The sequence below is a fragment of the Oncorhynchus nerka genome, linkage group LG22, assembly GCF_034236695.1.
Source record: "Oncorhynchus nerka isolate Pitt River linkage group LG22, Oner_Uvic_2.0, whole genome shotgun sequence".
Lineage (NCBI taxonomy): Eukaryota > Metazoa > Chordata > Actinopteri > Salmoniformes > Salmonidae > Oncorhynchus > Oncorhynchus nerka.
In genome coordinates, this window is record NC_088417.1 from 287,518 (window position 1) to 296,818 (window position 9,301).

Here is a 9,301-nt window from a genome sequence, read left to right on the forward strand (position 1 = left end):
GAGAGGAGGGGAGGGAACAGGAGAGGAGAGGACAGGAGAGGGGAGGGAACAGGAGAGGAGAGGAGGGAACAGGAGAGGAGGGGAGGGAACAGGAGAGGAGGGAACAGGAGAGGAGGGAGGAGGGAACAGGAGAGGAGGGGAGGGAACAGGAGGAGAGGAGGGAAGGAGAGGAGAGGGAACAGGAGAGGAGAGGAGGGAACAGGAGAGGAGGGGAGGGAACAGGAGAGGAGGGAGAGAACAGGAGAGGAGGGGACAGGAGAGGAGAGGAGGGGACAGGAGAGGAGGGAGAGAACAGGAGAGGAGGGGACAGGAGAGGAGAGGAGGGGACAGGAGAGGAGAGGAGGGAACAGGAGAGGAGAGGAGGGAACAGGAGAGGAGAGGAGAGAACAAGAGAGAAGAGGGAACAAGAGAGGAGAGGAGGGAACAGAAGAGGAGGGTAGAGAACAGGAGGGGTAGGGAACAGGAGAGGAGGGGAGGAAACAGGAGAGGAGGGAACAGGAGAGGAGAGAAGAGGGAACAAGAGAGGAGAGGAGGGAACAGGAGAGGAGGGGAGAGAACAGGAGGGGAGGGAACAGGAGAGGAGGGGAGAGAACAGGAGGGGATGGAACAGGAGAGGAGGGGAGGGAACAGGAGAGGAGAGGAGGGAACAGGAGAGGAGAGGAGGGAACAGGAGAGGAGAGGAGGGAACAAGAGAGGGGAGGAGGGGAGGGAACAAGAGAGGAGATGAGGGAACAGGAGGAGGGAACAAGAGAGGAGGGGAGGGAACAGGAGAGGAGAGGAGGGAACAGGAGAGGAGAGGAGAGAACAAGAGAGGGAGGAGGGGAGGGAACAGGAGAGGAGAGAACAGGAGGGGAGGGGAGGGAACAGGAGAGGGGAAGGAACAGGAGAGGAGAGAACAGGAGAGGAGGGGAGGGGAGAGGAGAGGAGGGAACAGGAGGGGAGGGAACAGGAGGAGGAGGGGAGGGAACAGGAGAGGAGAGGAGGGAACAGGAGAGGAGGGAAGGGGAGGGAACAGGAGAGGAGGGGAGAGGGAGGGAACAGGAGAGGGGGGAGGGAACAGGAGAGGAGAGGAGGGAACAGGAGAGGAGGGGAAGGAACAGGAGAGGAGTGGAGGGAACAGGAGAGGAGAGGAGGGAACAGAGAGAGGAGGGGAAGGAACAGGAGAGAGGAGAGGAGGGAACAGAGAGGAGAGGAGGGAACAGGAGAGGAGAGGAGGGAACAGGAGAGGAGAGAACAGAACAGGAGAGGAGAGGAGAGAACAGGAGAGGAGAGGAGGGAACAGGAGAGGAGGGGAGGGAACAGGAGAGGAGGGGAGGGAACAGGAGAGGAGAGGAGGGAACAGGAGAGGAGAGAACGGGAGAGGAAGGGAGGGAACAGGAGAGGAGAGGAGGGAACAGGAGAGGAGGGGAGGCAACAGGAGAGGAGGGGAGGGAATAGGAGAGGAGAGAACAGGAGAGGAGAGGAGGGAACAGGAGAGGAGAGGAGGGAACAGGAGAGGAGAGAGAGAGGAGAGGAGGGAACAGGAGAGGAGAGAACAGGAGAGGAGGGAATAGGAGAGGAGGGGAGGGAACAGGAGAGGAGAGGAGGGAACAGGAGGGGAGGGAACAGGAGAGGAGAGGAGGGAACAGGAGAGGAGAGAGAACAGGAGAGGAGGGGAGGGAACAGGAGAGGAGGGGAGGCAACAGGAGAGAGAGAGGAGGGGAGGGAACAGGAGAGGAGAGGATGGAACAGGAGAGGAGGGGAGGGAACAGGAGAGGAGAGGAGAGAACATGAGGGACCAGGAGGGGAGGGAACAGGAGAGAATGGAAAAGGAGAGGAGAGGGAAGAAGAGGTGGGGAGAAAGTTGGAGAGGTAGGGGAGAGAGAGAGAGGGGGATAGAGGTGGGAGGGAGAGGGATAAGGGTGGGGGAGAGGGGTATAGGTGGGGGAGTGAGGGGTAAAGGTAGGAAAGGGTTTGGGGATTGAGAGAGAGAGGTAGAGGTAGGAGAGAGTGGGGTAGAGCTGAGGGAGAGGGTTAGGGGAGAGCGAGGGTAGAGGTAGGAGAGAGGGTTAAGGAGAGCGAGAGAGAGAGGTAGATGTAAGGGAGAGAGAGGGGGGATAGAGGTGAAGGGGAGAGAGAGAGGGATAGAGATGAGGGAGTTGTGTGGTTATCTGGAGGGTTGTGTTGTTATCTGGAGGGGGGCGGAGTTGTGTGGAGAGAGGTCGTAGTTGTCTGGAGAGGGTACAGGGAGTTTTGGGTTACAGGCCATCTACAAAAGCCTCGTCTTTCATAAGAAGTTTCCTCCCTGTGCGTTGCGCCTCTGTCTTCAGTGTGATACAACATTGTCTTGAAAAGTGACAACTAACTCTGTACTTAGATTTAAAGAATGACCAGGAAGTTTAACTTCCATGCTTAGGCTGGTCTGTCTGCTATAATGCCAAACAATGACCATAGGAGATGGCAAGACGGCACAAACAGAGGTTTAGTATCCCTCGTGCCACCCCGTCCGTCCCCTGTGCTTCCCTCTAGCCTGTCATAGCAGTGTGTTATCGGTACCGTACGGCTCTGATTTGGTAGAGATATTGAACTGATGATGTCCTCAACACGGCGCTTCTCAGAACTTCCTCTTACATCAGACAGATCGCTTTGCTTTTGGTTGAAATGCCAGTTTAACATTTTAATTTGCATCTCTGTCAACACAAAATATGCCATGCTGAATACTGTGCTGAATACTGTGCTGAATACTGTGCTGAATACTGTGCTGAATACTGTGCTGAATACTGTGCTGAATACTGTGCTGAATACTGTGCTGAATTACTGTGCTGAATACTGTGTGGTTTGTATCTAGTGACCTTAAACTCCAGCTGATGATCAAGATGCGTCCCAAATGGTTCCCTATTCCCTACATAGTGCACTACTTTAGAACTTATTCCCTACATAGTGCACTACTTTAGAACTTATTCCCTACATAGTGCACTACTTTAGAACTTATTCCCTACATAGTGCACTACTTTAGAACTTATTCCCTACATAGTGCACTACTTTAGAACTTATTCCCTACATAGTGCACTACTTTAGAACTTATTCCCTATATAGTGCACTACTTTAGACACTTCCCTATATAGTGTACTACTTTAGACCGGGCCCCATTGGAGTTTGGTCAAAAGTAGTGATCCAAAAGGAAAACGTGCTCCTCGAACTACTGCTCCTCGATCCTACTGCTCCTCGATCCTACTGCTCCTCGATCTACTGCTCCTCGATCCTACTGCTCCTCGATCTACTGCTCCTCGATCCTACTGCTCCTCGATCCTACTGCTCCTCGATCTACTGCCCCTCGATCCTACTGCTCCTCGATCTACTGCCCCTCGATCCTACTGCTCCTCGATCTACTGCCCCTCGATCCTACTGCTCCTCAATCTACTGCCCCTCGATCCTACTGCTCCTCGATCCTACTGCTCCTCTAACTACTGCTCCTCTAACTACTGCTCCTCTAACTACTGCTCCACTAACTACTGCTCCTCGATCCTACTGCTCCTCTAACTACTGCTCCTCTAACTACTGCTCCTCTAACTACTGCTCCTCGATCCTACTGCTCCTCGATCCTACTGCTCCTCGATCCTACTGCTCCTCTAACTACTGCTCCTCTAACTACTGCTCCTCTAACTACTGCTCCTCGATCCTACTGCTCCTCGATCCTACTGCTCCTCGATGTACTGCTCCTGTAACTACTGCTCCTCTAACTACTGCTCCTCGATCCTACTGCTCCTCGATCCTACTGCTCCTCGATGTACTGCTCCTGTAACTACTGCTCCTCTACTTACTGCTCCTCTAACTACTGCTCCTCGATCCTACTGCTCCTCGATCCTACTGCTCCTCTAACTACTGCTCCTCTAACTACTGCTCCTCTAACTACTGCTCCTCTAACTACTGCTCCTCTAACTACTGCTCCTCGATCCTACTGCTCTTCGATCCTACTGCTCTTCGATCCTACTGCTCCTCTAACTACTGCTCCTCTAACTACTGCTCCTCGATCTACTGCTCCTCGATGTACTGCTCCTCTAACTACTGCTCTTCGATCCTACTGCTCCTCGATCCTACTGCTCCTCGATCCTACTGCTCTTCGATCCTACTGCTCCTCGATCTACTGCTCCTCAATGTACTGCTCCTCTAACTACTGCTCTTCGATCCTACTGCTCTTCGATCCTACTGCTCTTCGATCCTACTGCTCTTCGATCCTACTGCTCCTCGATCCTACTGCTCTTCGATCCTACTGCTCCTCGATCCTACTGCTCTTCGATCCTACTGCTCCTCGATCCTACTGCTCCTCGATCCTACTGCTCCTCGATCCTACTGCTCTTCGATCCTACTGCTCCTCGATCCTACTCAGAGATGTTTTGTGGATACAAGCCTCGATCTACTGCTCAGCTTGGCAGTGCTAGAACATTCACCAACCCCAGTGGGATGACAGCTATCAATGACACAGCCACACTGGTATGTGTATAATCCTCTCCCTTCTTTTATAAAAATTTATTTCATATTTCAATACTGATGTAAAAGTTTTCACTTTCCTGGTTGGTTGGTTGGTTGGTTGGTTGGTTGGTTGGGCCACTCCAATGTATTTTAAATGTTTCAATAGAATTGTCTTTCGGTCTCCCTGAAAATGAAACGCTATTTATTTAATTCTGTTTTTTTTTTTACATTTTTAAATTTTAAATTCAAATAGCTTCGTAACTTCAATTCAAATGGAGCCCAACCCTGTTGCACGAGCAGAGCTTTACTACTGTAAAGATCCAGTTTCAAATCTGCTTCAAAACACCAAATGTCATCATCATCAACAGAGTCCAGTATCAACTCCAACTTTACAATTTATATTTTTTTTGTTCATCAGAGTTAGTTTGTCGAAACTGCTTCTGAATGGGTATTTATTGTATTTTCTAGCAAGGTTTACTTGAATTGGATGTGTCTGAGGATACTGTATAAACTGAGGTAGACTTGGTGGGTGTGTGTGGGAGGGTGTGTGTGTGTGTGGGAGGTGTGTGTGTGGGAGGGTGGGTGTGTGTATGGGAGGGTGTGTGTGTGTGTGTATGGGAAGGTGTGTGGGAGTGTGTATGGGAGGGTGTGTGTGTGGGAGGGTGTGTGTGTGTGGGAGGGGTGTGTGTGTATGGGAAAGTGGTATGGGAGGGGTGTGTGTATGGGAGGGGGTGTGTGTGTGTGGGAGGGAGTGTGTGTATGGGGGGGGTGTATGGGAGGGTGTGTGTGGGAGGGTGTGTGTGTGGGAAAGTGTGTATGGGAGGGGTGTGTGTGTGGGAGGGTGTGTGTGTGGGAGGGTGTGTGTGTGGGAAAGTGTGTATGGGAGGGTGTGTGTGTATGGGAGGGTGTGTGTGTATGGGAGGGTGTGTGTGTATGGGAGGGTGTGTGTGTATGGGAGGGTGTGTGTGTGTGGGAGGGTGTGTGTGTGTGGGAGGGTGTGTGTGTGTGGGAGGGGTGTGTGTATGGGAGGGTGTGTGTGTGTGGGAGGGTGTGTGTGTGTGGGGGGTGTGTGTGTGTGGGAGGGTGTGTGTGTATGGGAGGGTGTGTGTGTGTGGGAGGGTGGGTGTGTGTGTATGGGAGGGTGTGTGTGTATGGGAGGGTGTGTGGGAGGGTGTGTGTGTATGGGGGGGGTGTATGGGAGGGTGTGTGTGTGTGGGAGGGTGTGTGTGTATGGGAGGGTGTGTGTGTAGGGTTTGTGGGAGGGTGTGTGGGGGGGGTGTATGGGAGGGTGTGTGTGGAAGGGTGTGTGTGTATGGGAGGGTGTGTGTGGGGGTGTGTGTACAGTATGTGAGAGAGCGATATGATACAGACAGTAGAGTGGACTGGGATGTGAAAAGTAATGATTTATACAGTTTATGGAGAGGATCTTGTAATATTTTAAGGAGTTTATTAGGCTGTTAAAAGAATAAACCTCACATCTAAACATCCCCAATGTCTCCTTTATGTCAAGCGGCTAATAAACAAAATTGCTTCCTGCTGGGTTGTTGCCCTCCTACGGCCTCCTCCACGTCTCCTGATGTACTGGCCTGTCTCCTGGTAGCGCCTCCATGCTCTGGACTCTACGCTGACAGACACAGCAAACCTTCTTGCCACAGCTCGCATTGATGTCCCATCCTGGATGAGCTGCACTACCTGAGCCACTTGTGTGGGTTGTAGACTCAGTCTCGTGCTACCACTAGAGTGAAAGCACCGCCAGCATTCAAAAGTGACCAAAACATCAGCCAGGAACCATAGGAACTGAGAAGTGGTCTGTGGTCACCACCTGCAGAACCACTCCTTTATTGGGGGTGTCTTGCTAATTGCCTATCATTTCCACCTGTTGTCTATTCCATTTGCACAACAGCATGTGAAATGTATTGTCAATCAGTGTTGCTTCCTAAGTGAACAGTTTGATTTCACAGAAGTGTGATTGACTTGGAGTTACATTGTTGTTTAAGTGTTCCCTTTATTTTGTTTTTGCAGTGTATTTCAATACATTTATTTCAATTGACTGCTTTCCTTATATGAACTGTACCTCAGTAAAATCTTTTAAATTGTTGCATGTTGCGTTTACATTTTTGTTCAGTGTAGCCATTGCTTAAAGAAAGAAATAAGCAAACACGTTTGGTGTTCGCCAAAAGGCATGTGGGAGACTCCCCAATCATATGGAAGAAGGTTCTCTGGTCAGATGAGACTCAAATTGTCCATCAAGGAAAAAGCTACGTCTGGCGCAAACCCAACACCTCTCATCACCCCGAGAATACCATCCCCACAGTGAAGCATGGTGGTGGCAGCATCATGCTGTGGGGATGTTTGGGATCGGCAGGGACTGGGAAACTGATCAGAATTGAAATAATGATGGATGGCACTAAATACAGGGATATTCTTGAGGGAAACCTGTTTCAGTCTTCCAGAGATTTGATACTGGGACGGAGGTTCACCTTCCAGCAGGACAATAACCCTAAGCATACTGCTACAGCAACACTTTAAGGGGAAATATTTAAATGTCTTGGAATGGCCTAGTCAAAGCCCAGACCTCAATCCAATTGTGAATCTGTAGTATGACTTAAAGATTGCTGTACACCAGCGGAACCCATCCAACTTTAAGAAACTGGAGCAGTTTTGCCTTGAAGAATTGGGGAAAATCCCAGTGGCTAGATGTGCCAAGCTTGTAGAGACATACCCCAAGAGACTTGCAGCTGTAATTTCTGCAAAAGGTGTCTCTACAAAGTATTGATTTCGAGGGGGTGAATAGTTATGCACGCTCAAGTGTTTTGTTTGTTTCCTATAACAAATATTGGCTACCACAGCATTCTGCAGCAATACGCCATCCCATCTGGTTTGGGCTTAGTGGGTCTATCATTTGTTTTTCAGCAGGACGATGACCCAACACACCTCCAGGCTGTGTAAGAGCTATTTTACCAAGAAGGAGAGTGATGGAGTGCTGCATCAGATCACCTGGCCTCCACAATCACCAGACCTCAACCAAATTGAGATGGTTTGGGATGAGTCGGACTGCAGAGTGAAGGAAAAGCAGCCAACAGGTGCTCAGCATATGTGGGAACTCCTTCAGTAGTGTTGGAAAAGCATTCCAGGTGAAGCTGGTTGAGAGAATGCCAATAGTGTGAAAAGCTGTCAAGGCAAAGGATGGCTATTTGAAGAATCTCAAATTCTTTAATATATTTAGATTTATATTTAACACTGTTTTGGTTACTACTTGATTCCATATGTGTTATTTCATAGTTGATGTCTGCACTATTATTCTACAATGTTGAAAATAAATGAAACCCCTTGAATGAGTCGGCGTTGTAAAACCTTTGACCGGCGGTATATATGGTATATGTATATATATATATATACACACACATATATATGTAATAGAAAGATACCATTAACTGGAACACTGCTGCTGATAGACCACTCATTTATCTGTCTAACATGTTGAACTGTGCAGTTCTACCATCTAGTGGCCAGCTGTAGTAGTGAACGTTCCTCTGGTGGTTTGGACAGAAGTCAACGACATGAACTACAACGACATGGGAATGAAGGAAAGAAAGAATTGACTCAAACTTAGTTGATTTTTCAAATCGTCCTCTAACAACATTTTTACTATTAACTTTTAAAATGGACCAATTCCAATCCACACATATTTTCCACAGCAGGAAATGTTTAATGATAATAATAATAATTAACATGTATGAAAGGATTGAAACACATTTTAAAAGGCCAAAGTCCCATTTTTAAAACAAACTGTGTGGATGAATAGAATCTGACAGTAGCCAGCAACACAAGCCAGTCTGTTGTCATTATGTAACCTGCAGTGAATCTAGCCAAGGCTCACAGGGTCTTACAGTAGACAGCCTGGGTCTGTTCCGGACTGGGCCACAACAGAACAGCAGGAACCCTCCCTAGCTCTGGACCCTGTTAGACGTATCCACAAAGCGTCTTAGTGTTTTAGATTAAAATGATTCAGATTGTTAGGGACAAGGAGGACCTGATCCTAGACCAGTACTACTCTTAAAGACGCTTCGTGGAGAGACTACCCTCCTCAGAACCAACAGTAGAACAGAGGTTATCCTCCTCAGAACCAACAGTAGAACAGAGAGGTTATCCTCCTCAGAACCAACAGTAGAACAGAGAGAGAGGTTATCCTCCTCAGAACCAACAGTAGAACAGAGAGAGGTTATCCTCCTCAGAACCAACAGTAGAACAGAGAGAGGTTATCCTCCTCAGAACCAACAGTAGAACAGAGAGAGGTTATCCTCCTCAGAACCAACAGTAGAACAGAGAGGTTACCCTCCTCAGAACCAACAGTAGAACAGAGAGAGGTTATCCTCCTCAGAACCAACAGAGGTTATCCTCCTCAGAACCAACAGTAGAACAGAGAGAGAGGTTATCCTCCTCAGAACCAACAGTAGAACAGAGAGAGAGGTTATCCTCCTCAGAACCAACAGTAGAACAGAGAGAGAGGTTATCCTCCTCAGAACCAACAGTAGAACAGAGAGAGGTTATCCTCCTCAGAACCAACAGTAGAACAGAGAGGTTATCCTCCTCAGAACCAACAGTAGAACAGAGGTTATCCTCCTCAGAACCAACAGTAGAACAGAGAGAGGTTATCCTCCTCAGAACCAACAGTAGAACAGAGGTTATCCTCCTCAGAACCAACAGTAGAACAGAGAGGTTATCCTCCTCAGAACCAACAGTAGAACAGAGAGAGGTTATCCTCCTCAGAACCAACAGTAGAACAGAGAGAGAGGTTATCCTCCTCAGAACCAACAGTAGAACAGAGAGGTTATCCTCCTCAGAACCAACA